This window comes from Cynocephalus volans, chromosome 6 (genome assembly GCF_027409185.1).
Source record: "Cynocephalus volans isolate mCynVol1 chromosome 6, mCynVol1.pri, whole genome shotgun sequence".
NCBI lineage: Eukaryota > Metazoa > Chordata > Mammalia > Dermoptera > Cynocephalidae > Cynocephalus > Cynocephalus volans.
Window position 1 is genome coordinate 144,243,512 of NC_084465.1, and position 27,903 is coordinate 144,271,414.

At 41.8% G+C, this 27,903-nt stretch overlaps 1 pseudogene; it reads left to right on the forward strand.

Moving 5' to 3' along the window:
• Nucleotides 1-260: 260 nt before the first annotated feature.
• On the forward strand, nt 261-7,124 carry LOC134381067 (interleukin-1 receptor-associated kinase 3-like; annotated as a pseudogene).
• Nucleotides 7,125-27,903: the final 20,779 nt, after the last annotated feature.

Here is a 27,903-nt window from a genome sequence, read left to right on the forward strand (position 1 = left end):
CTAAGCCGGTTTTGGCTTTCATCTGGCTTGTAAAACATTTTATTTATTAAGTTGTAGATGCAATTGGTATAAACCCAAATTAGTTTAAATCCCAGCATAAAAGTAAACAACATAAAACAGGTAAGAAACTGAAGTTGTCATCCAGTCAGAATCCCCCCAAAATAAAATAAAATAAAGAGGGATCTGACATGGGGCTGTGGCTTTAAAGGAGTTAATTGTTTATTTAATCATGCAATTTATCTAATCCAGCCAGAGGCATGATGACAGATGAGGCATGTGTTGGAATGAGCACCCAAGGGAATACGTCATACTTGACAGCTGTCAAGCAGGAGTCAGCATGTAAGATTTTTAAAATCTCAAAATAAATATGCATTTCCCTTCACACCTCCTAATCTGTATATGTGCCCCTTTTGACGTTACCAATAGACAAACCCCAAGGAAGCAATTGCACCCAGTGTACTATGAAAGTCACCATCTGGAGGGCCTCCTGCTCAGAGAACCTCCAGCTCAAAGTTGAGTCTCAGGAGGGTACATGCCACCGTCGTGGAGCATCGTGTGTAGATGGGGTACCACTCTGCTATGCCTTGCAACACCAAGGCTTGAAATTGGTGAATTGGCACCACTGTTGAGCATGACTGCAAATTTTCCTGGTGAAAAAATGTGCGTGGTGCCTTCTCGTTTGTGAATTATTTTCACATCTATCACCTAAGGACATAGTCATGCCCATGGTCATCAATGAAACAAAGATTCAAATAGTAAGCAGTCATTTAAACACTGAGCAGTAAGAATATTCTTCATGTCAGTCAAGGTCACAGGCAGGAAAACACTGCACATAAGAACAGTGTAGCTTCATAGGTAACTAAATCTGTACAATATGAAGGAAAAGGAAAGGAGCAAATGATAAGGAAAAGAAACCCTTAATTTTAAAAATGATCTACTATCTACATTTACCTACATACTTACCTGTCTATCTGCCTAATTTCACAAAAGATTTGAAGCACCGTAAAATAATCTTCACAGTTAAACAGAAAAAATACAAACCAATCAGAGAAACTATTGACAAGAGAGGAAGATAGGGTCAGGTTAACGATAAGAACCAATCTCTAGATATCTTGAAGCTTATATCATAGTTAATGCCAGTTTATCACAAAAGGAAATATTTTCCTATACTTAAGCTTGAAATACATTTCTTACCTAAAATTAAAAATAGAGATCACTAAGTGACAAGTGGATGACATTCTTAACCATTTCTTTTCACACATGCAGCATCAGAGTATGTAGGGCTCTTGCTTTTAGTATTCCTGAAAGTCAGCTAGAGGCTTGCTGCCGAACTGGAAGTTTGTAGGATAACACAATGTAGTTTCAGTCTGCAGATCTCTCAGTTTCAATTTTATCTAGAGGGAAATTCTAGTATGTCTGGCTGAATCATATTTTTTCAGTTGTACATAAATATCAGATCCCTTATTTGGAGACTTTTAATGAAAAGCTAAGCTGCTGATAGGTCAAGATTACTTTTCTCTGAAATGTAGATATATGCAAGAAAGGTGTGAGAGCACAGCATTTAAAGGCGATGGCATCTGATAATAGGACATGTTGCGAAAACTGAGGCACTTAATCAGGACTCTAAAGTGAATGGACAGGCATCTCATCCCTCTACCAAGACTTGCTCTTAGAATGTGGTCAAGCAGACAACTGGCGGGCAGTGAAAAGTCTGAGACTAGCATTAGGTGCCGCCCTGACATCTGCAAGCAAGAGGCCCTCAAGTGGCCTAACCGCCGGTTCCTCTCTCTACTCTACTCCTGTGAGTAAGGTCTCCTAGCCAAACAACCCTCCAAAGAAGGCGACTAGGCACAGTCCCTGCTTATCTCTGAGCAGTGGGTTTCAGTTCTCTGCCAGCCCATGGAATTAGTCACAAGCCAAACACATCCTCCTGCAAGAACCACCCTCTTTTTTTTTTTTTTTTTTTTTACAAAATTTTAAAAAATTCCATTGAATTATTTTTTTTTATTATACATACATGTGGGGTTGACTTTCAATAATTGTGTAGTGTGTGTGGTGGTTAGATCAATATAGTTAGCTTATTCATCATTACGATACGCAATCATTCTTTGTGTCCATTGACCAATTCCTCATGAGCCCACCTCCCTCTGCCCCTCCCCTCCCCTTTTCCATCTCTAGCTTTCAAAAAGTTCAATGTATTACTGTGATTGTTGTTTCTTTCTTTCTCTCTGTCTCTCTTTATTGTTCATTTGTTTATTTATGGATTCAGCTCCCAGCTATGAGTGAGAACATGCGGTATTTCTCTTTCTGTACCTGGGTTGTTTCACTCAGAATAATTTTCTCCAGGTTCATCCATGTTGTTGTGGATGGTAGAATTTCTTCCTTTTTTACAGCTGAGTGGTATTCCGTTGTGTAGATATAGCACAATTTCCTTATCCAGTCATTCACTGGTGGACATTTAGGTTGGTTCCATTTCCTAGCTATTATAAACCCAAGAACATACTCTGGGGAAAAGACAGCCTCTTCAATAAATGGTGCTGGGGAAACTGGATAACCATTTGTAGAAGAATGATACTTGATCCGTACCTTTCACCGTATACCAAAATCAACTCAAAATGGATTAGAGACCTAAACATAAGGCCTGAAACTTTAAAACTCCTAGAAGAAAACATAGGGGAAACAGTTCAGGATGTAGCACTGGGCAAAGACTTTATGAATAAGACCTCAAAAGCATAGGCACAAAAGAAAAAATAAACAAATGGGATTATATCAAACTAAAAAGCTTCTGCACAGCAAAGGAAACAATCAATAGAGTGAAAGGACATCCTACAGAATGGGAGAAAATATTTTCAAAAACTGTATCTGGCAAGGGATTAATATTCAGAAGATAAAAAGAGCTCAGACAACTTTACAGCAAAAGAACAAATAATCCAATTAAAAAATGGGCAAAGGAGCTGAATAGACATTTCTCAAAGGAAGATGTAAGAATGGCCAACAGGTACATGAAAAAATGCTCAACATCACTAATCATCAGGCAAATGCAAATCAAAACCACTCTGAGATATCACCTCACCCCAATCAGACTGGATATTATAAAAAAGACAGAGAATAACAAATGCTGGCGAGGATGTGGAGAAGAGGAACCCTCCTGCACTGTTGGTGGGACTGTAAGTTAGCACAGCCACTATGGAGAACAGTATGGAGGTTCCCTAAACAACTACAGATAGATCTACCATAGGACCCAGCAATCCCACTCCTGGGGAGACATCCAGAGGATTGGAAATCATCAGGTCGAAGGCATTCCTGCACTCCCATGTTTACTGCAGCTCTATTGACAATAGCCAAGCGATGGAATTCACTCACCCTCTTGGTACTACAAAGTCAGCTTCCCAAGGCCCCTGGCTATTCACTCTGTTTTTAAGTGCAATCTCTGTGTGTCCCTGCATGGCAATCAAAGTACGGCCCCAACATTATGCCCTCAAGTATATTGAAACAGCCTGGTCACCTTCTCTGGCCACCAAAAAGCATCCCTGGACCAGAGGTGATGTCAGATGGCCCTGTGCCCTCATTCTCTTCTCTTGTCCTAGCTGAAGAAAAGAAGCAGCAGAAGAAGGACCTTGTCCTTCTCCCCACGTTTATCATTTTCCTCAATCTTTGCTTTCTCTTCTTTCCCTCCCATTTTTGTACTCCATCTCTATGCTACTCTATGTGACTGATATTCTTTATTTCTAAAAATGCTATCTTCTGTTCCAATGGTATTCACATCTAGTGATAAACAACTTTTTTCTTTACCAATGTTTCCCAAAGTGTGGTGATAAGACCACCTACTTCAGAAGCATCCGGAATCCTTGATAAAATGCTGATTCCTGGACCTCACGGATCAGAATCTCTGAAAGTGGGTCTTAAGGGTTTGCATTTTTAACGTGCTCCCTTGGTGATATTGTGGCACTTTAGGACTACTGACCTAGGCATTTGGTTAAATGACAGCAGCTACGTCAGTGACTGTATATACACCCAACCTTAGGATACCATAAGGTGAGACCCAACCGCAGAGCCTAGGTGGGTTTGGAGCCCAAGGACACCAGCTGTGTGCTTTAATTGCTGTGACTGTTTTAGTGCAGCACTTCATCTTTGTATACTGGTAAGGGATTCTATTGTCTCACACACTCCCACCTCACACATATAGCTGGAGAAACTAAAAATAGACCCCACTGCACAGAACATCCCCAAATGGGGCTGCTTCCTCTTTTCTGATGCTGTGATCCAGGGACATTGCTCTAGAAGCCTTTGTTCTCAATTACTCTTGCTGAGAAGTAACATGTGGGTTCAGACAGCAGTGTGACTTCTTTTTTGTTCAAAGCTCTCATGAGAAAACACCAAAACTGTAATTGTAGTCATACCTATTGACATTATATGTCAGTTAACTAAGAAATTTACCAAATACTGCATATATTTTGGCATATTTAGTTTTCTATTTTCATGAGACATATAGTTTACTATCTGTATGCAAAGTTTAGTAATTATAAATTATTGTTGGTCTTACAAATAATTTGACCCAGCAACAAAAAGCTAAGAATGATCTTTATACATATTTGATGTTAAGGTGATCGGATAACAATGTAAATCAGTGGTTTTAAACCTAATGTGCACGTAAGAATCATCCAGGGAACTAGTGTATCATAGTGTCTAAGAGTGCTTTGAATTCCAGTTCTGGTTTAGAATCCCAAATTCCAGTTGTGCCAGGGTATCAGTCAGAGTTCTCCAGAGAAACAGAACCAATAGAAATTACACACACACAGATACACACAGACACACACAGGAAGGGGTCTTCCAACGATTCATGGAAAAATTTATATTATCTTTTAATTCTGTTTTTCCATGAACTTTTTGAAGTACCCTCAAATATATGGAAAGAGTGATTTATTATGAGAAACTGGCTCACACAATTATGGAGGCTGAGAAGTCCCAAGATCTACCATCTGTAAGCTGGAGACCCAGGAAAGTCAGTGGTGTAATTCAGGCCAAGTACAAAGCCTGAGAATCAGGGCAGGTGTTGGTGTGAATCCCAGTACAAGGACAGGCAAGACAAGATGAGATGTCCTAGCTTAAATAGTGAGGCAGGAAAAAGGGGAAAAATTCTGTCTTCTTCCATCTTTTGTTCTATTCGGGCCCTTAGTGAACTGAATTACACCCACCCACGTTGGTAAGGACAATTTCTTTTATGAGTCCACCAATTCAGATGCTAATCTCATCTTGGAACACCTTCTCAGACCCCCTCAGAAGTAATGTTTAATCCGGACACCCTATGACCCAATAAAGTTGGCACATAAAATTAACTTCACAGTCAGTAATTTGCATGTAACCTCTCTATGCCTAAGTTTCTCCATTTGTAAAATTGGCATAGTAATAGTATGTACCTCATAGTGTTGGTCTAATAATTGAATTAATATGTATAAAGCTTTGGGAAAGTGTCTGTCAAACAACGCACAGTCAATATTTATATTATTCAACAAATATTACTGGACTGCACTTTCAAAGTCTTGAGAAATTCATCCAGAGTAGATCCTAGTAATCTACGTTTTAAATAATTATTTCCAATAATCCTGATGCCAATGGCTCATGGACAATCATGTGAGACAGTAACCCAGACCAGTGATCTTCCAAGGGGTGGATGAGCAGGTGAATAAGACAATCCATTAGGATTTAGGGGAAAATGTTGGTATTTTCTTTCTATTTGCCTTCTTTATCTAAAAATAAGAAATTTTATATGAGAGAATGTTTTAGCAACATTTGGGCCACTTTTTTGCCATTCCTATGCTGGGTGGTCTAAGGCTATACTTACGGTTATTAATCCTTTTAACAAATGGATTATATTGACAAATATTTACTTAGTATCTTCTGTAGACTCAACATTGTGCTTACATAAACAACATTAGATGGTCATTGTGTCAGTGCCCAGTTGTTTACCCCAGGCTGTGTAGTAGGAACTTAGAGAAAGGAGGAACATTGGAATTCAGAATTGTCACAAGACAACATGTAGGAAGTGAATCTTATGGGTGCAAAGAGAATTTGGATAAAAATAAGGAAGTGGGGGGCACTTTCAAGATGAGGAGAATAGCATAAAGAAATCCCCAAGACAGCAATAAGCCCAGTTTCTCCTGACTGCACTGCACTGGAGAGAAAGTCGATCTGACTCTAGTCCATTCCTCATCTTCAGAGTGCAAAGATATTTTTGGATGATCAGTTTTGACCCAAGCTAACTGATTTTGCAGTGGCACACTTCTGACGCCCCCCTCCAGAACATCAGAGTTCTGCCATCAGTATGACCAGCAGCATCAGTAAACATCTGTGGTACATGCCAGAAGAGTAGATCAGACAGGGAAAACTTTCCATCAGAACCGATGTCTACAGCTTTGGAACTGTCATCATGGAAGTTCTGATAAGTTTATAGAGAGGTGTTAGATGATCCAAAACATACTCAGCTGTGGGATCTTCTGATGGAACTGATGGAGAAAAGAGATCTCAATTCATGTCTCTCAGTTTTGGATAAGAAAGTATATCCCTGTCTTCAGAATTTCTCCACCAAGCTATTCTTTCCGGCAGTCCCGTGTGCTAAAAGATGGACAATGTTGAGTGTTGGTGGCTGAAGTCCTAAATATTCTTGAAAGTACTCAAGCCAGCTTATGTTTTGCTGAAGATCTTCCCACATCTCCAAAGTCCTTCGTGTGTCCTTCTCCTCTCTTCTTGGATAAGATGCCATGTATTCTGGTGGAAGATGACACAAACCAAAATAATCATTCACTGTCTCATGATAAAGGTTTGAGGAAAGATGGAATGACTCATAAAATTCCTTCTGAGTGCAGGCAGTCTGAAGTTACATTTCTGGGCTTGGACGGAAAGACAGGGAGCAAAAGAAATGAAGATGCTTGCAACATGCCCAGTTCTTGTGAAGAAAGTAGGTTCCCCAGAGCATGTGGTTGGTTCCATCCCAGGACATAAGGGCCTGTGAGATGAATATGGACCTTTCTCTAGAAGCTTCAGGCCATTCTTACAGGAGCAGGTCAGTGGAGACCACCTATTGTTCTAAATTTTCCTGGTATGACTATGAACAATACAAAAACTAAATTTCACCAGAAGATAAAGAAAAAAGCAAGTGTTGCTGAGGTACCTGAGCACAGATATCCCCTTGAAAAAGCATTTTCTCCGTAAGTCATGCCAAGAGTGATTGATGGTGATTTGGGGCAATGCAGATAAACAATTTGAACAATTTTATTTCTTCCTTCTCAACCCCTAAGACATAGTGTCTTAAAAAATTGATTTATCAAGAAAATTGCCTCATGATCAAACCCAGGCTAAATTAGAACCTTTCAAAATTACTCAAGATCATGGGTTCTGTCTTCAGCCAGACATAAAGGTACTGGATGCTAATGTCTTCTCCATCATCATCAGCGTGAGTCCTCGGAGCCTCCTCCTGCTAAGTACATGCAGTCGGATGTCATTGTTTGGTTTAGCTTACTTCTGAGGATTGTAGGAAATGTCTAATTTGTAAATGTTGATAGATGCCTTTTTAAGGAAAAAAAATAAACATTAGAAATTTGTTTCAATAGTATTTAAAATACTAGTTGATACTGGGGCCCTGACTGTTATCATATGGTTTGGACGCCATATAGGTGGCTCTAGGAATCCCCTGTCAGGGAGGAATTGGAGTCCCACAAGATAGGAGCTGATGGTTTCCATGTGTTGTCATGAATCTCAATTTACATTGCAATTGAATTGCTGAATGAAATGAATTTATAGATTACATTTATCTAACTATACATAAATTAGGTATATCCTTACAAAGTGGACAACTGGCTTGAAAAGATTTTCCTAAGAAATTATACATGGATGATAACGCTAATAATTTCAGCAACAGTGAAGGACGAGAAAATGGCAGAATTATCATTTACATCAGTGTTGCTAACTGCATCTCCCATCAAAGTAATCTCCATATAATCAACGTGACAAAAAGAGGACCAAAAGAGTGCATTTATCAAGAATACTGTTTGAAATAGTCATTACTTCTACTCTCATTAATGATTATTTCATACCAAGTATATATTATGTTTTGATATATCAAGGAATGTTATCAGTGTATCTAAAAAGTTTGGAAAGCATTAGAGTAAATTTTAAGATTCACGATTCGTTTGGCAACTAGTAAATTCACATGTGGAGAGATGAATAACAAAAGTAAGAAGTTGTCTTTTTAAGTTGGGGAGAAAACAATCATTTCGTAGAAGTAAAGTAGAGAAATTTAGTATGCAATCTGAAAGGTCCCATGCTTTTTATGTTAAGTTGTTCCCTTGGAGCATAAGATAAAATTAAAACCAGTTATTCAACCTGGTCCCAGTTACAATTGGTTTCTCTTCCTTTCTGTTTGTCCTTAAGATGTTTTTATAATAAAGCTACTTGAGGAGAGATCTGAATATATTTTCTGTGAGCAGAGGTTGATTTCCCCTTAGCCTTGGGAGATGACTCAGCTAAAGAAAATCTGTGGGGTACAGAAGAGTTACATAGACAACAACTAAAAATTGGTGTGATCGATGCCTCACTGTAAGCTGAGTAAAATTTTTGCAGACCAAATGCTTTTGAAAGGCATTTACTGTGTTGTATGTAACTCTCTGTAATTATAACAGGGAGTCATCCCTTCACTTTGGACCTGATACATGCTCACTGTCAAATGGCCATTAGCATCTGATTTAATGCTGTCAGGGGAGGGGTCAGGAAAAATAGTTGTTTTAGATTTTCTACAGCAGAGGACGTATCATGTACACATATTGCTCAGGCCTTTGGGGAGCATGTTGGGGAGCTGAGCTTTGGTATTTGTATTTTATGACATTTACTAAGAACTGAAAGGCATGCTCTGTGCTCCTGAACATTTAAGTAGTTCTGTATCTTGTGTTCTGTAGTACCACACTTATTGCAGTAACCTGCCTATTAAAATTAAATATCGGCTCATGGTCATAATTACAGGCACCAGCCTAAGGCAGCAGAGCTTAAAATTAAGTTGAATCATATGAATTGCCATTTTTGGAAACCAGAAATGATCAAATATCAGCTTTAGGGACAAGCAATTCTGAATTCAGGTTGGGCCTGCCAATGTAGGTAAGTGTCCCTCTCCAATCCAGGGCTGCCTGGCTCCAAAGCCAGCCCCCAGACTCTGAATATTATACCTGCATGTATTCCTCTCATGAATGTAATGTTTCCAAAACCCTTTGCTAAAGGTCTTATGTGCTGAACTTCGTTACACAAGAAATCTCTGCAAAGGGAAGTTGAACTCTAACTTTTAATGTCTTTCAGATGGAATATATTCACTTTCCAGAAGTGATCTATGCCTTTCAACATCCAGAAACTGTTGAGTTTAGAGAAATGAAATTGATATATGAATGCACAGGCCGTAGCTTAACCAAACAAATGAATTTTGCCTTCAAGGTAGTCTCTGTGGGAGCCTATACATTCATCCCCAAGATGAAGTTATTGTTTGAAATATAGTCAGCACTACTGTTGGCATTACCCTGAGAGAGTTTATAAAAAGTATCCTCATTATCTTATAGTCACACCTCATAAATCTGTTTACCTTGGGGTAATCAAATGAGAGGCCAGCACTACATGTACCTGTATGCTCGATATATCTTAATAGTGATGAAAACACCAGGGGGTATGACCACTTTGTCATAGTTTAAAGGAAGGCTTCCTACAGCTAGAAACTCTGGGTTGAATCCCTGGAGTGCTTACAGATCGGTTTAGTAGGACAATTGCCATTGCAATATTCACTATAAGTTGAAAGAGGAGTGGAATAAGCATGAAAAATCATTACGAAGGTGATTAGATTTTAGTATTTGACGTCTATCCAGTGCTATTTTCTAAGAAACTCTTAAATTCTGCTATATGGTTTTATGAAAATTCTCTAAAGTTTGAACATAAAGAATGAAAGTTCCTTGGAATCTGTCAGATCAGTCCTCTCTGAGACTTCTGGGTTTGAGGTGTTTTTTGTTCTGTTTCTTGTTTTGTTTTGGTTTGGTTTGGGCCTGGGGTTTCCTCAGGAGGTTCTCCTCCACAGAGAGCCAGCAGCGTATCTGCACACTCCATCCAGCTTTTCTTGGTAATAGGAAATAGAGCTGGGAATTACAAGGTAGACCCGTCTTCATTTCCTTTCCCTTCTAGAAGTTATAGCACCCAGTTTACCCTGTGGGTCAGCTTTCCATGCTTAGTGAATGATCAAAAACACAATTTACTCCCATCAACAGCAGCTCTTGCCATGGCTGCTTGGACAATTTCCATGAAGTCAGCATTCAACCCAAGGGTACAGTGGCAAAAACTGGAGTTGTCTCTTTTTTGGAGTGTTTCTTATGCACAAACATCTATTCTAGCCAATCTCTATGCAAATGACAATATCATGGTTCTACCTTATAGAGACTTTCAAATTAAGCCCAATCCAATTAGACTTTAATGTCCATTTTTATTTAATGGCAGTAGAGAGGTTGATAAATTTTCCTGATTAAACCTTGCTCCTGTAGATTCCCTTGCAATTCTGATCTTATAGACTAGCAGTTCTTTAAATGGCCTCTCTCCACACCACACGGTCATCAGATTGTTGGAAACAAGGAAGATGGAATGAGAGCTACTGGGCTGAGAAATATGCCCAGACTATCACCTCTTTTAATTACATAACCACCCACACTGTGGCTACAATTACTGGTGGGGGTGTCTCACATGGGGATGTTATCTATCAGACGTGTTAAAGAAGAAAAAGATTAAAGATGACTGGCACCAAAACCCACTGAGTTTAGAGGAAGTAAAATGGTACAAGGATGCCTGTACTGGGTGATAAATATGGGCATAACCTTCTAAGAGTTTGGGAGCTGGCAGTCCTGGGGTGCAGCAGGGCCACTCACCAGCACTTCCAGGCCCAACTTGTATTCAGGATTGCTTGGCCCCAGAGCCTCTTTTAGACTGATTGTGGCCAACAGAAATGGCAATGTCACATAGCTCAACTTAATTAAGCTCTGCGGCCTGAGGTCTCTTCAGCGCCCCCTAGTGCTTCAGGTGTTTTCCTCTCACACCAAGCGCTGCGTTGTCGTTGTCGAGTAGCCTCTTGCTGTATCCTCTACTTTGCATTGACCCTGAACTCTCCTCCTTTTCCTGCACCAAAATCCACTGTTCCCCAGTTAGCCCGCACCCTTAGGTGCCGCTGCAGCTCATGCATGACTCAGCTTCCACCCCATATCACAGATGAACCAAAAAAGATCCACCACAATAAGAGAATTTTTGATTAGAGTAGGAAAGCAAAGAGGTTACTTTTGGATAGATCTGGGGTGATAGGGGACCTTTCTTGGACCCCGATCGGATCGCAGCAAAGTGGCTTCCTACCTCACTTACTGATACGACAGCCTTTTCCTAAGGCCTTCCTGTGGGGATTAGGAAACTGGAGAAAACATTACATTGTTCCCCAGGCCACACTCAAGAGGCGTGTTTCTGTGACTCATTTTGCAATGGCTTTAAATAGGGTAACTTGAAAGACATTTTGAGATCAAGGAGTTTACCTTTGAGATAATTTCTCTTCTTTGTCAGCTTTGAGGCCACTCTTTGGCACAAGATAGATGCTGTTATGATATTGCAATCCACTGGGATAAAAATAACTCATGATGTCACACCCCTAGCCCAGGAGAGCTGCCCTCAGGAGAGCATCTGCCAGGAGGGGAGGCAGGGTGGGCCAGGCCCAGAGCTCCCACAGAAACGAAAATAGAGTGCATGGCCTGCAGTGACATGGAACAGAGTGGGAACTGGACAGATTTATTTATAAAAGAAAAACGGCTCTGAGCACCGGCTACGCTCCCCTTCTCTTCCCAGGTCTATTTCTGGCTTCTCTTCCTCCGCACAGGTAGCACCTCAAAGTAAAGAGCCCTTCTCCTGCCTGCCCTGGCCCACGAGCTCTGACAGAGGCAGGCCATGAATGATATTGTCAGTGTCTGGAGTTTTAATCGAAAAACATCCCCCCGATGGAAAGACATGCGGAGGGAGTGACCTCATCGCCATTGATTTTCCCAACTTCCTAGTTCGTTTCTTCGTGGAACTCAATACAGCAGCGTCCCCTAGTGGTTCTACTCCCGAACTTCAGGGAAAGCGGGGCTGCCTGTGAATGAATTCTATGACTCAAAGGAGAGGCCAGGGAAGCAAAATTTCAAACCTTTGTCCAAAAGGTGAAGACCTGTCTCATTAGGGTAGCCGAGAATAGCTTCTTCCTCTACGCTTCTCTCTGGACTGACAGTGGGCAGTTTGTAATTCACACTTTGAGTCATGGGAGTGACCTCACATGAATTTTGGTTTGGAATGGATGTATAGGAGAAAAGTGAGGGAATTAAATGCTGCACAGAAATTTGGAACTTCTGTCCAGCAATAGAAAAATCAAATGAAAACTGTATTACATTTTATTCAAAAGATTCTTGTGAAGCAAACCTTATTTGGAAAAATATATTAATGCGATTATTTTGTGTTCATAGTGTGTGACTCTACTTACAAACACTTAATCATCATTACAATCAACCTTAGAGTAAACTCATTAATCAAAATTCAGGCTTCCTTCTTTAAAAAAAAGTTAAAAACTTCCTTTATACAAATTTGAATTCACAGAAGCAAAAGATTAGATTGTGATTCTGCCTATTGTGGCAGAGACAGATAAAAGTGCTCAAGATTCTCTATGTTCATATTTTTACCTCACAACTTTGACATATCCACAAGAATAGAGTTTTATTTCTCTTTTTATTATGCAAGTGGTGAACCTCACAGAATGAATTCCACAATAAACCAAGGGACTGGACCCCAAATATGGATCTATCTCTAAAGATTCTAACCAAAGATTGTATTTACCTCTCAGAGGAATACGTGTCTTAGTCCATTCTGTGTTGCTATAATAGATGGAATATCTGATAGTGAGTAATTTATAACAAACAGAAATTTATTGGCTTACAGTGCTGGAGGCTGGGAAGTTCAGTGTCAAGTTTCCAGCATCTGGCGAGGGCTTTCTGGGTGCGTCTTCCCATGGTGAAAGACAAGACGTCAAGAGAGGGGCAAAAGAGGGCAGAACTTATTCTTCTACAAGGCACCAATCCCACCCGCAAGTGTGGAGCCCTCTTGCCTAATCACCTCTAAAAGGTCCAACCTCTTAATACTGTTAAAACAGCAATTGAGTTTCAACATGCGTTTTGGAGGGGACAAACATTCGAACCATAGCAATAAGGGTGGGGATACCTCTCAGGAGATGAGGGAAACATTAACAGCTCATGTTCTCATCTCTGCCTGGTCAGGAGATCAAAGTGTTAATGTTTCTGTTGGTTAAAGAATGACCCAACAGAGCAACTACCAAGGGAGGTCAAGTGGCTTCCACAACAAGCCCTCTCCACCTGGCACCTGATGTGGTTCTAAAATGACTCAGCCTCGTGGGTTTGAAAATATGATTTGTCAATTTCCCAGGGGTGGTCTGACTCTTGGGGACAGAGATGCATTATTGGCACTTGAGAGACTGATCTATATCCCAGAATTCTAAATGTACAGTGAGAAATAAAACTGTCGAAATGAACTTGAAATGTTCTTTCTACCTTCTCTCCTGATAGAGAAGCTACGTGGGAAGATAAAGTTGGAAAATGGTTTGGTGCTTGTGGAATCAAAGCATGAGGTGGAGGAAATGAAATTATCTGAATGGCTAATATCACTGGGACTGCAATCACCTGTCTTACTCATCTCGACTGAGACAGGCCTGCCAAACACTCTGGGATGCCTGTTGTCTTAGGCTGGGATCCCCAGAAACAGACAGACTCTGGGACAAGGATTCATGTGAAAGTGGTTTTTTAGAATGTATTTCCAGAAGAAATTGGTAGGTGAATGGAGAAGCAAAACAGGAATGGGAAGCAAACTAAGCAAGGCTGAGTTATCAAGCAAAGTCCCCAGGAAAGTAAATTTGGTTCAATCTCACAGGAGAGCTCTGGGGATAGTGTAGTTCCCATGTCAAACTATCCAAGTCAGGGGTAGAGGGGCTGCACCCATAGTCATGAGGTAAGAGGTGCCCAGGCGTGCAAGCAAAGCGGACTCTAGCAACCCAAAGAGAAGCCAGCTCTGGCCTAGGGTCAGCGCTCAGAGAGATGCAGGTGCCGGCAGTTGGAAGAAAAGCATAGCAGAATACCAAGCGCACAGCATGGCACAGATCCCTGGGGGGGCGCACTGCTGTGGCCCGCTGCATCTCTGCTGGAAGCCAGTGCACCCCGCCCCGACTGTTGCAGGGAGGCTGAGTCACAGGCTCCCTCTCACCCTCCTTCCAGTCTTGAGCACGCCCTAAAGGTCATTCCCTTACTTAGCCATGTCCTGGTCTCTCAACTTAGGCTTTCACAACCTATATCCACCCCTTTATCAAATATAACTTAGGGCAACTTCATCTACATATGGCTCAGCTTGATTTTTATACGTCCACATACTCTTACTTTGCACTCAGAGAAAAACGTCGATATCACCTCAGATACTTACAGCATGCACTGCCTAAAGTGGGGAGAAAGAGGACTGGAACCACATGGTTAACAAAGGCTGTGTAGTTGGTCCACTTTCCCCTCCTTGGGGTCTGAATTATGTGACTGAGGGTAACAGTCATTTAAATGAAGAAGCTAAAATCCTCCCCTTCTCTAAAAGGACAGCTATGGACTCTAAATATTTCATCTTTGACTATGATAAACTGAGGGGCAATTATCTCCAGGAGAAAGGCCATGCGCAACCGTGGTTGAGGGTGTGGAAGATACCTCACAGCGCCGCCTCGCCTGTGCGCACAAGGCTGTGCAACCGACACAAACAGACTGACTTGCCAAATCCCTTCTTCCTTCAGCCTCAGATAGACAGCCCAACCTCACGTATACTATTTCATCCAACCGTTTTCCTCTCCCAGCACACATATATTCCCACCCCATACTTATCCCCCACTGCATCTCTGACTCACTCTCTTCCCCTCTTTCTGTGTAGAATTGTCTTACTTTAGTTCCAGGGAATTTTTTTGCCTAACACGTTTAAAGTGGACAAGCTATTCTTTATGATGAAATAACAAAAATCTTTCTCCATTGAGAAGTTATTTAAATCGGTCAGGAATGAACTTCTGCTCAGCTTTCATGATACCAACGACAGAGCAGCGACTTGAGCTAGGTACCACAAGATCCAACATTGCTTTGTTTCATATCGAAGATGAAATTAAGAGAGAAAAGAAACAGTGCAGTTAGCAAGAAAGGAGTTCTTAATCTTGAGTAGATGGAAATGCTGTAAGAAGAGGAGGGAATTTCAATCTGCAGCCCTGCCGAGCTGCAGCGAGGTTTCTGGGTTCTGTTCTTCTCCTTTACCAGGTCACAGGAGACCCAGAGGCAACTTCAGCTTCAAATGCAGCTTCATATCCTGCTCTAGGACTCAGGAGCAGATGCACGGACCCCACTCCTGAGTATAAGATGCATAACTCATATGTAGCATATATAACTCATCGTATAACATAAGCTTTCAAGAAACTTTTACTAAAATCTCACTCCCGTGCTTCGTGGTCAGCGCCCTGGCAATTTGGGAAGAGCGCCAGCCACTTGATCCCACTGGTGAACAGACCAACTTGAGTTCAAGATCATTTTCAGTCATTAATGAATCTCTTGGTAGTATCGCTTTGGAGCTGAAATTCACCAGTTTTTGTTTGGACAATGACGTAGCTGAATTGGTAAAAAGAAAAATCGTACAAGCAGCAGGAACCTGTGGACTAGCTGAGGACTTTGACCAAGGCAAGAATTTGTTAGGGCCTCTTATAACCCTAACAGCAGCTGGCTGAGTGGGCTCTACCTTTCTTAGTCTTAATTTCATCATTTCTAAGGTAGAACATCATGTTCTCTCCCATGATAATGAATATTCTTAGGAATGAACAATCCTTGGGAGTTAGAACAGTGCTGTGGAGTGACGGACTAAGTTCTAGTCCCTAAAAATGAGCATACTCTCAGCAAACCATTTAACTTCTATGTCTTGGAATTCTCATCTGTAAAATTAGGGCAAAGTCCAGCAAAGCGTGACCCTCCCTAAAAACCCTGAACCTTGGCAGCCATGGTGCTTCTGACACAAGGGTCCAGATGCCACTTTTTGCATGTCTACAGTGTTGAGGATTTTTTTGCCTTGAATGCCTCCACTTCGTCCTCCTAGTCCATTCTTCTCCATACACATCTGAGTCTGTAATTCCTGTAAGATACTTCATATCCAACTCAACTGCTCATCCCTCCATAGTCCCCTTGTCACAACTTTTCAGCCTGGGACCCACAATAACTTGGAATAGTCTCCTTCATGGAAATCTTTTTTTTCTATTATGTAAGTGCCTTGACTTAATTTTATTTATTACTCCAGCATCAATGTAGTACCTCTCTGTGCTTTATTTTCTTCATCTATAAATTAGGGATAATAATAGTACCTGCCTCAGTGGGCTGCTGCAATGATTAAATGAATTAATATATATATGAGGTTAAATGAGTTAGTATAAATGAGAACAGAACCAGACACATAGTAAATGTTCAAAGAAGTTAGCAATTATGATGATAATGTTTATTGCTATCTTAATAACCTGATATAGTTATAAGAAATATATTGGAATGAATGAATAGGTAAAAATAATTATCAGTTACCCTGAAGCATGGGTGACTTGGAAACAATCCCAAGTCGCATACTCCACCAACAGTTTGTTCTGTTGTCACTGGCCTCATTGAGAGAGTCTGGATTGGCTGTTGTCGTTAGGTCCATGTAATGATTTCCAAGTCTTACATGTTTGTTAGATAAAACCCCAGATAAAGCTAAAAAGAAGAGACCCAAAGACAGTGAACTCTTATCAGAAGTAAAGGAAATTGCCATCATTTTATCATTATTATTTCAGAATAGTAGTGATTTCTGCTGCTGTAATTTTCTTTTTAAATTATCTAAATTTGAGAGTCTGGGAAATGACAAGGAGCTTCATTGCTCAGTTTTAACACTGACATGTAAACTCAGGAGACTTGGAACCTTGGAACCTCTTAAAATTCTTTAAAGGGCTGATCTTAATCACGGTGTCAGTCACCACTGATACATTTAGTTTGTAAAATATTGTTTAGTACTGATGATTTTCCCTACATTATTCTATGTTACATGTTATCTCTCCCTCAAAGAAAGGTAGTAAACTCAGAAAAAACTCAATAATCTGCATTTCTCGTGTGTCCATTCTTCCATAGAACTTGACAGACTGGTGGATCTCAAGCTTTGGTGAGAGTATTGCTGGAGGATTTTGCAATAAATACAAATTTCAGAATCCACTCCAAAGCTTTCAGATTCAGTGACTATATCCAGAAATATACCTTTTAACAAGATCTTTTAAGTTATTCTAAAGCAGGCATCCTCTGATCCTTGTATTTATGAACACTGTTTTCTATAGACACGGGAAAACACAGGTGCTGTTTAACCAGAATAGTATTAAGTTTTATTGTCATTTATGCATTCATTACAATGTATTTCATTTGCCAAGTATTTATTGAATAGTTAGGATGTGCAATAAAGATACAGCAGTTAAAAAAGTCCCTGCTCTCATGAAGCTTAGATTCTAGTGGGTAGAGACAATTAGTAAAAAATTAAACCCACATGCACACATATATGTGCATGTATGTGCATGCACATATATATGTGCATGTATGTTTGTTTATTATATATGTAGTATGACATTATACAATATTTATGTTACATATATGTACTATCACATTATACATAGTGTAACATATGCTTCTGTGAATTGAATGTTCCCCCAAAACTCATTAAAACTTGACCCCCCCCCATTGAAACAGTTCTAAGAAGATGAGAAATCTCATTATGGTATTTGAAAGGTGGGGCTTTAAGAAGTGATTAGATTGTGAGGACTGTCCCCTCCTGAATGGATTGGTCAATTCATGGAGTGATGAGTGTGTTTCCAATGGCTTTATAAGGAGAGTAAGGGAGAAGGTTAGCTCTGTCTTGTGCAGCCCGTTCTTGGGCCTTCCCACCCAGAGCAAGGCCTTCACCAGATGTGTTCTCTGGACTTTGGACTTCCCAGCCTCTGAAACCTTATGAAATTTCATTTCTTTATAAATGAGCCAGTCTCAGGTATTCAGTTATAAGTAACAGAAAAGGAGTAATACATATGCTATATAGTATATATAGGTTGTATGTATAAGACATATGAGGGGTCTTAAAAAGTTCATGGAAAGATTTGTATTATTTTTTAATTTCATTTTCCACAAACTTTTTGAAGTACATTCATATATGTGTATAAGACACTATATTCTACTATATATAATGTCTAAATGTATATGTCTACATATAGATATTATATATCATATAAATAGTATGACAGGTGGAAATAAGTTCTTTAAAGAAAAATAAAGTCACATGAAGTAGAGAATGAAGGTTTATGTAGAATAATTGGGAGATCTTTCTGAAAAGGGGCTGCTATGATTTGAATATGGTTTGTGCCCACTAAGACTCATGTTGAGGCTTGGTCCCCAATGTGGTGGTGTTGAGAGGTGGCACCTTTAAGAGGTGATTAGGTTATTAGGATCAGTTCTCCCAAAAATGGATTAGTTCTCAAGATGGTGGGTTGTTATAAAGCAAAAACTATGGATTAAAGTGTGTCCCCCCAAAGTTTAGTGTGTTGGAGGCTTGGTCCCCATTGTGAAAGTGTTAAGAGGGTGGGAAATCCTATTATGGTAATTGAAAGGTGGGGCCTTGAGAGGTGAATAGATTGTAGGACCATACTGCAGTGAATGGATTAATAATGGTGGTCGGGGCATGGTTTTGAGGGCATTAAAAGGAGAGCACATAAGAGTATTTCTCTCTCTATTCCACCATCTTCTGCCATGTGAGACCTCTGCACCACTGTAAAGTCACCACCAAAGAAAACCCTCACCAGATGTGTTTCCTGGACTTTGGACTTCCCAGTCTCCAAAACTGTGTAATAAATTTTGTTTTCTTACAAATTACCCAGTTCCATGTATTTTGTTATAAGCAACAGAAACAGACTAATACGGTGAAGCTGTCTCTTATGTTTGCCTCTCCACCTCCTTGCACACGCCTGCTTGCTTTTCTGCTTCTCCGTCATGTTGTGACACAGCACATGGCACTCACCAGCAACTGGGCAGATGCCAGTACCATGCTCTTGGACTTTCCAGCCACCAGAATCCTCAGCCAAATAAACCTGTCTTCAGTATAAATTACCCAGCGTTGTGTATTCTGTTCTGGCAACACTAAATGGACCAAGGGGCATTTGAGGAGCAATTGAAAGAATGAGTGAGCAGCCCCAGAACCATGTGGAAAAAGGTCACTGCAGGAAGCAGTGAAAGCAGGTGTTATGGCCCTGAGGTGGGCGAGTTTCTCCCGTGATGAAGAAATGTCAAAGAGGCCCATGTGGCTGTGGAAGCGTCAGCCGGTCAGAAAGTATTGGAGGTAGACTCAAAAGGGTGGCAGGGACCAGCTCATGACAAACAGGACTCGTAGACAGAGGGTTTTGGCTTTTGTTCTGAGCAAAACGTGAAGCCACGGAAGGATTTGAGCAGAAGAGAGATGTGACGAGACATGTTGAAAAGGATCGCTGAGACTGCTGTGAATGCCAAGAAACCAACAGCAACACTCCAATGCTGAAGAAAAGGCATGCAAAAGCCACAAAGCACCCAGCCTCCTTATCAGAAGTCAAGGAGGGAAAATGTAATACCAGGAAAATAAAGAACTTCAGAAAACACACATCAGAGGTTACTGAGTGAGGATTCATAACATCGAAAGCAATTGTTTTAATTCAGGGTAGTTTTTTTAAGGCAAAAAATACATCAGAACTCTCCCATGCCAAGCTTCCCTTTGAGTGGGGAAGATTCTACATGAATCTTGCGGCAGCCATGAAAAAGCGTAGACTGGACAGAGAGACAGCCACCAGCCAGCTCTGCCCGACTTTCTGCCTTTCCTAATGGGCTGGACTTGTTTGGCCAACTGTGCCTAATGAATGGGACATAGAATCTGAATTAAAATGCATTCCAGAATCATCTTTTTCCTTTTCCTCTTTCTCTGCCTCACTTTCTTACATTTATTTTTCTATTCCTCTCTTCCTCCTTCTTCTCGTAAACTCCCTCTGTCTTGAAAAAATTGTGCACACTCCTTTTGAAGAATCTAAGCAGTGCTTAAAAGTACAAAAAAATAAAGTTCTCTTAAAAAGCTTCCACATGGAACAATCACCATGAGCATTCAGTCAACAAACAGAAGATGGCACAAACGTGGTGGCTGAAAACATCACAAATGGACTGACTACCTTACAGCTCTGTAGGTCATGAGTCTAACATGGGTCTCACTTGGTTAAAATCAATCTGTACACAGGGATATATTCCATTCTGGAGACTCTAGGCATGATTCCGTTTCCTTGCTTTTTCCAGCTTCTGGAGGCCTCCTGCATTCCTTGTCTTGTGGCCCCTTCCTGCATCTTCAAAGCCAGCAGTGCAGCATCTCTATGACCCTGCTTCCACAGTCACATCCCTTTCTCTGATCATAGCCAAGGAAAGGTTCTCCACTTATGAAGACTCATTTGATTACATCAGGCCCACCCAGGTAATCCAGAATAATCTCCTTAACCTTAATCACATCTGCAAAGTCCCTTTTGCCATGTAAGGTAACATAGTCACAAATTCTGGGGATTAGGACAATGACATTTTGGGAGAACGGCATTATTCTGTCTACTGGATAGGTAAACAAAATGCTTCTATAAAACTGCAATATACTATACAGATTACTTTTTAAAAAGTGTTCAGTTTCACCTAAATTAACAGATTTCAGAATTACTGCAGAGAAACACCCTACAGTCTTGCTGTGGTGTGTTCAATGGCAGATGTAATCACAGAAAGCTAAGAGGCTTAGATCAAGGGTCGAAAATTTGCACAGAGACAAAACAAAGTATTGTGCAAAAATCTATGTAGTGTTAAAATAAGCCTAAATGGGATGCTCTTTTTTGAAATATCACCTAACTTACTTAAGTTGATGTTCCATTTTATCTCTAGGCCTTATCACCACCCTGCCCCTCCAACCACCACCACCAACAAAAGTTGTAAGCTAATCGAGCATTAGCTTTTGAGTTTCCAAAGTTTAGGCCTGGTGGAAATGGAAAGGGGCCAGGACACGAGCAACATGTGAGTGACAGCCAGCTCTTCCCACCCTTTGCTCACTCCCTGCTACGACAATGTCAGGAAGCCCCTCCCAGCCACATGGCAAGGTCTACTAGAAGAGAATCGAAGGCCCTATCAATCAGCAGCTGGCATCAACTGGCAGCCAGGTTAGTGAGGGCATTTGGAAGCATCCAGACATCTCCAGCCAACATTATGTGAATCAGAAGAACTACCTGGTGAGCCTACAAAATCATGAAAAGTTAAATATTGCTGATGATTTATGTCACTAAGTTTGGGTGTGGTTGGTTATGCAGCAATTGAGTAAATACAACAGTTTGAAGACATTGGTGGAATCCAGGCCTTTGGTGAATATAAAGGAACAGCCTAGTGTTATGGTCTAGCCTGACACATGATAGAGACTACCTCCTGTCTGCTCACCATTGTGATTGTTCAGGTCATTCCAGGGGATCACTAGCCAACCAGCATGGACTTTGTGGGGCACAGAAAACCATAACTGTGAAATTCAGCCTACAGACCTTCAAAAGGAAGCAGCAGGATGGGGTCTCCTACGCCTCCATGGCTGTGTGCACTTGGCACAGTGACAGCTCCCACGCTTGCTGGCTCACATTTTAAAATGACCTCTGCTTGTCATACAGGAGGTGTTTGAAAATGCCATCCTGGATATTTCCTGGACCCTGATGGACGTGACATTTTGCCCTCTCTCTCGATGGCTCTGTAGTCTTTCTTAGACTTCTCCAGGACGTGAACTTGGAGATCCCCTGAGTGAAGAGAAAGCTACAAGTTCACTTCTAGTAAGCATTTAGCCACAGTGAGCTACTGAAGTTCAAATTTTTGTGACCACTTTGGAGAAAAAACAGATCTGAAGAGGGTGGCAGAGGAAAAGGCTAATGCCTCTGTCAAGGCAATACGGATGCCCAACAGGACAAGCATGGAAGCCATCACAGGGTATCTTTCGAGACGACAGGTTGTCATGTGAATGACAAAAGTTCAAGGAAGAACTGCGCAGATGGGCCCTAAGTTCCCTACAAGCCCCTCCTGCAATGTGGAGTCCCGACAGGCTGCAAGCCCTCCTCTCACACAAGCAACTGTAACATCCCACAGTCATGGCACTGACTCCCTCACCCCTCTCAAGCCTGTCACTTGGCTTCCAGCACTGCCGTCCCCATGAGGCCCCAGGACTCAATCTCCTGCTGCAAAATGTGATCTCTCAGCCTGTGATACAAACTCTTAATGGAAGCAGTGGGTTTCCTGAGGCAGCTTTGGATTTTCCTAATCAGAGAATTTAACTCTTTTATGAGTTCATCTTGGACAAAGTCATTTACCACTGAGCTCTACGACATGGAGGGACCAGGTGTAGTAACAGAGGCTTTCCCGGGGCTCACTGGTGGAAGCTCCTGCAGGCTCAGGTTACTGGAGGCAGCTCCTGCTTTGTCTCTGAAGGAGGCCAAGGCCAGTGTTCTTAGTGTTAACCTTAAACAGAACCACGTCTCGCCTGATATAGACCCACCTATTAAGAGATAGCCCAGAGTTCTCAGTTCCCCCGCGACCCAGTGTGGTTTTCAGGGAGAAAGCTGCAAGACTTGTGACACGGTGTATGACATGCAGGACCTGACTTCCCAGAACATCCTCATCCAATCTGGGTCCAAGATCTCTTGTACAGTTTCCACCGTAACCCTGGATTAGATCCTGGGAATATTTCCAGGAGGATGTGGCTCCATGTTGGATCTCAGTAAGCTTCCAGAAAATTCTGAGAGCTGGGGGATTTTGGAATGAGTGAGGCCAGATCCCCTCAGCCTATTGCTCACCCGCACAGCGCAGCTTTTGGGAGGAGACATGGTCCTGCTCCTGAGCAAGGCATAGCTGTGTCCCTGAGATGAATAACCCATCTGTAGAAGAAAACATGCAAAACTATTAAGGTTTTGTTAAAGCTAAAAGTCTAACCTGGGACCTTTGTAAAAAGGAAAGGCTGTTTTGACAGTGGCTATTTTTCTCCTAGAATTTGCTACCTTGTAACACGGCATTTTCCCTAGGTTACAGCGGAATTTTAGTCATTTGGAGGAAATTTAAATCCCGATTGCAGTAATTAGGTTGTGAAATAATTATAGCAAAATGAACTTATCCATTATAATTTTGGTTTTGATTTTTAAATGGTCATTGGTGAGTGTTTGAAGGTGGGACTCAGTAAGAAGCAGAAGTGTGACTTGATTCTAAGCTTTCTGGCTGGGACTGATGCTGATAACATGAAATACAGAACAGGGAGCAGATCTGGGGAGGAAGATGACTAATCCGGCTTTGGATTTGCTGAGTGTGAAGGTTGCTACATTTTGTCCAAGTGGTTGATGTATAGCAGGCACTGCAAGTCTAGGGACATAAATTAGCCATTTGCATCAATGTGGTGGGTGAAACCACAAAGGATGGAACCTTGTGCTAAAAATGGACTGAAGATGGCCAGAAAAGGAGTTTGTGAGGCGGGTGGGAAGAAATAGTGCACAACCATAAGAGAATGGTGTCACAGAGGCCCAGGGGAATGAGCACCTTAACGCAATTAACCTAAGACAGAAGATAAAGAGACATGAACACATGTTTATTCGAGTTGGAAGTGCGGAGGATGAATACCCCTCTTTGGCCAGTCTTTGCCAGGACCTGAGAATGAGGGCATTAAGGTGGTCACCTCCCTTGTATGTGTTCAGTCCTTCTTTTCTTCAGTTTGGGACATTCACATGAGCACTCCTTACCTTGATTGGTAACATAGTTTTGAATATCTTCCTTAGGTAGGGAAATGTTGTGGACTGAGTTGGGCTCCCCCCAAATCGTATGAAGCCCTAACCTCCAGTACATCAGAAAATGACTGTGTTTGGACGGAGCATCTTTCTATTGTTTAAACCATCCAATCTGTGGCATTTCATAAGGGCAGCCCTAGCAAACCAGTACAGGAAGGACGTACAAGTTCTGCCAAGCAGGCATGTCTGCAGGGCTGTGTCTGCCATTAATGTTGCTTGTGTGCACTAGAGGGAGGTCAGTGTGCACTCTGTGAGGTTGTCACTGCTGTCACACTCACCTAAAACCAAAGGGGAAGGGAGTAGGAGATGAGATCAGGAAGACGACAAAGGGATCAGATTACGTAGATCATTTCAAGGACATCTCTTGAAATTTTTTTCAAGTTACAGTGTTTGGGCTTGATAAGCCACTGGAAAAATAGGAAACATGAATACAAAATTAATCGAGTTAATTTTAAATAACACCTATCATCTTGCATCTCGAGAAAGGTAAACAAAGAACAAAAGGCACAAATCTGAAATGCTGGGCAGAGGGGTTGTGGTGATATCACATGGGGAGACTGTGAAGCTGTCTGAGCATTAACGACTTTGAATGGTGAGAGCCATTTGAGGAGGGTCAGGAAAGGTTGGCATGCAGGCAGAAGCAGAGGACATTCCCAGACCCAGCTACCTGCCATGCCCCCTGCCTCCTACCTCCTGTCACATCAGTACTTCCTGGAAATGTGGGCAGAGGAGCCCCTGCCCCCAGCTCCATTCTTTAGAAGATGCTGCTTTGCCCTTCCTCAGACAAGCTTCTGCCACTGGGCAAGGAGCCTAAAAGGCCAAGGGGCTATGTTCCCCAGAACCTGTGTACCCACTTCCAAACCACACCCTCCTAGTACCTGGGACCCTGGAATTATCTACCCCAGCAGTCCCAAGTGCACTTCCAGCATCTCTGCCTACCTCTTTCCAGGGTCCATCTTCTGGAGGGCCAGGGAAGCTTCCAGTGTGTGGACCCAAAGGCAAGGTGCTAGGGGCTGCAGCTGGAACTTGGGTGTGATGCTGGATATCCACACATCGTCAGCCCCCTTGCCAAGCAGGAGGGAGCCAGATGAAAAGAGAAGGGGCTGGGTTATAGACTAGGGGCAGGGAGGCTGGTTCTCCTTGCAGGGTGGCATTCTGGCACTTAAGATGGAGAAATTTGAGTTCTGAATTCAAAGTAGGCATTCCATGTCCTTATGAAGCTGTGTTTGTCAAGAAAGGAGATAAAATACACCTATGTAACAGTGTATAGCTTGATATAACTTTAGCCATTGTACACATGGCATGTGGACCTGTGTTTGCACCGTGTCCAAGGCAGTCTACCCTTTATCTGACCTCTCTCCTCAGCCACTGACTCTGAAACCAAGACCCTGTTACGGTCGATCCCAATGATTGACCTTTTTATTCATTTTCCCTTGATTTTAGATCATTATGTCTAAATTTGTCATTTCCTCCTCAAAGCATTAAATGGTGATATTCTCCACTAAATGTTTATTAACAAATATTGGGATTTGTGATACTGCCCTCTGTTTACACATCTGAACAGGAAGAATGATGGCCATCCTTTTGTTATTAACTCAGTGATTTGGCATTTGTGTTCTCACTTTCTATTTTTCCAATAAACTATCGATCCACACTGTAACTTTGGTTTTTAATCCTAATACCACAATGCTCGTATGTATATAGAGACATCTATCCTAGTTTCAATTAATTCAGAGGCATTGGGACACAGGTCTTAGACTGCCTGTCCAGTTTGCAGCCTTACTTGCAGTGACTGAGTCCGCTCAGCAGATGGCAGCAAACGTCCTGTGAGAAAGAAACTCATTATTTAGGTTGAATTAAAAATAGAGCGAGAGAGGGAGAATGAAAATAAATACAGGTCGCTGAGAAGCAGGCTGCTACAAAATAGCACCTTTCTCCTAGGACGGGGGAGTGTGGATCCCTGTAGAATCTGTTCACTGCCACTCCCCACCTCACACACCCCTTTCACGCACCCACTCATTCTTCAGGAGAAGTTGTTCACACGAGGTGTTCAATCAATGGCACACTCAGGCTGGGGAATTCTGAGAGAGGGAGGTCGAGGTTGGGGTGTCTTGGAGTGCAGAAGGTTGCTCCTGACTCTCAGCCCCCTAGGAAGGGCTGGCTGGGTGAGTGACACTGTGCCACTCTGAATGTCCCACTGTGACCTGCTTTCCACTGCAGCTGCTTTCCTGGTCCTCCTGCTGCTCTGTATGTACCAGGCATACCAGGCAGGCTCCTAGCTCCAGAATGCACCCTACCCCCCGGCAGCCCAGCCTGAGAGGGGACTGCTAATTTAACCCCATCTCTGGCTTATCTGGCGGTTGCCATGGCAGCTCCCAAGGCTCCTCAGACTTTCTCACTGACTGACCACACCAGGAAAACCATTCTGGAAGTGACGGTGCTATATCTGGGGGAAATTTAAAGAAAGAGCAGCTTGACCTAGTTTTAACATTGCTCAATGAAGTGGTGGAGATGTGAGGAGTTACCGGTTAGGCAGGGATAGTTGCTGCCAGAAAGATGGGAAGACTTCAGAGGCTGAAGGGATGTAGAGCAATGATCTCGTACTTCTCTATTTCCTCATCTTCCAACAAGAAGAACTCAACACTAAAATGAGTGGGGCAATTCTCCAGCATAGTCGAAGAATTTCAGCAAGTGCAGAAATACAGAATTTTTTTATGTTTTAGTAAAGATATAAATTTAAGATTATTTTACTTCCTTAAAAGAGGAAAACAAACCAAACCAAAAAAAAAAAAAAAATGCATTTCTCATTGGGAAATGTGGGGGAAACATACCTGCCAACATAGAACTAAAATTGCCCTGAACTGCTCATATTGATTTTCCCAATTTCCAAAGGCAAAGAGTCTCTCAGATGTCCCAGTGAACCTGCCTCCAGCTATTCCTGTCCTGTGTCGCCCCTTCCCCTTTGGTATGGTCTGGACTTACCCATTTCCTTCTAATGATTAGAGTACAACAGAAATGATAGTGGTGTGACACTTCTGAAATGAGGTATAAAAAGACTGTGTTCTGTCTTAGGTGCTCTCTGACTTTGTCACGGGGGTCACTAACTGCTGTGTCACGGGGACAGGCAGACAGCCTTTCCTCCCTCTCCTACGGGGTGGCTCACATGGCAAGGAACAGAGACCTGCCAGCAGCCACCTGACAGAGCTTAGAAGTGGACTTTCTAGCTCCGGTTGAGCCTTGAGGTGACTGCGGTCTCCACTCACAGCTTCACTGCAACGTCATGAGGGACCCAGAGTTCTGACCCACAGAATCCTTCAGAAAACAAATGTGTATTGCTTCAAGCCACTACATTTGGGGGATTTTGTTACACAGCAATAGGAAACCGATACAGACAGTTGGGTTTTTTTTCTCTTGCTTCCATGGTTTGAATTTTGTTGTGAGTGTGTGCTCTTCGAATCCATCTGGTTACATTTGATTCCAGCTACATGACCTACAGCTGTAAGTGATGTAAGGCAGGTTACCTGAACTCTCCAAAACTGTTTCCTCATCTTAATAAAAAAATTTTTTTAAAGATTATATGAGTTAATATTGAAAAAGTCTTAGAACATACCTAGCTTATAGAAAATGCTTTAAAAGTTAGCTCTTATCATTATTATTGAATATAAATTATTCACATTTCTATACAACAATTTTCCTCTAAGTCTATATATATATAATTTGTCTTCAGTGACTGATTTTCCCCCCAAAATCAGCAATAACTAACAACTGTAGATGCATTCTGAATTGGAACTGTGCAGATGAGACCTAAGAGGCTTGCAAAGGCACTGTGATCCCCACATCTCTGTAAGTCTGTGAATTATGTCTCAGACCCCCGGTTAGATCAAAGCTCCACA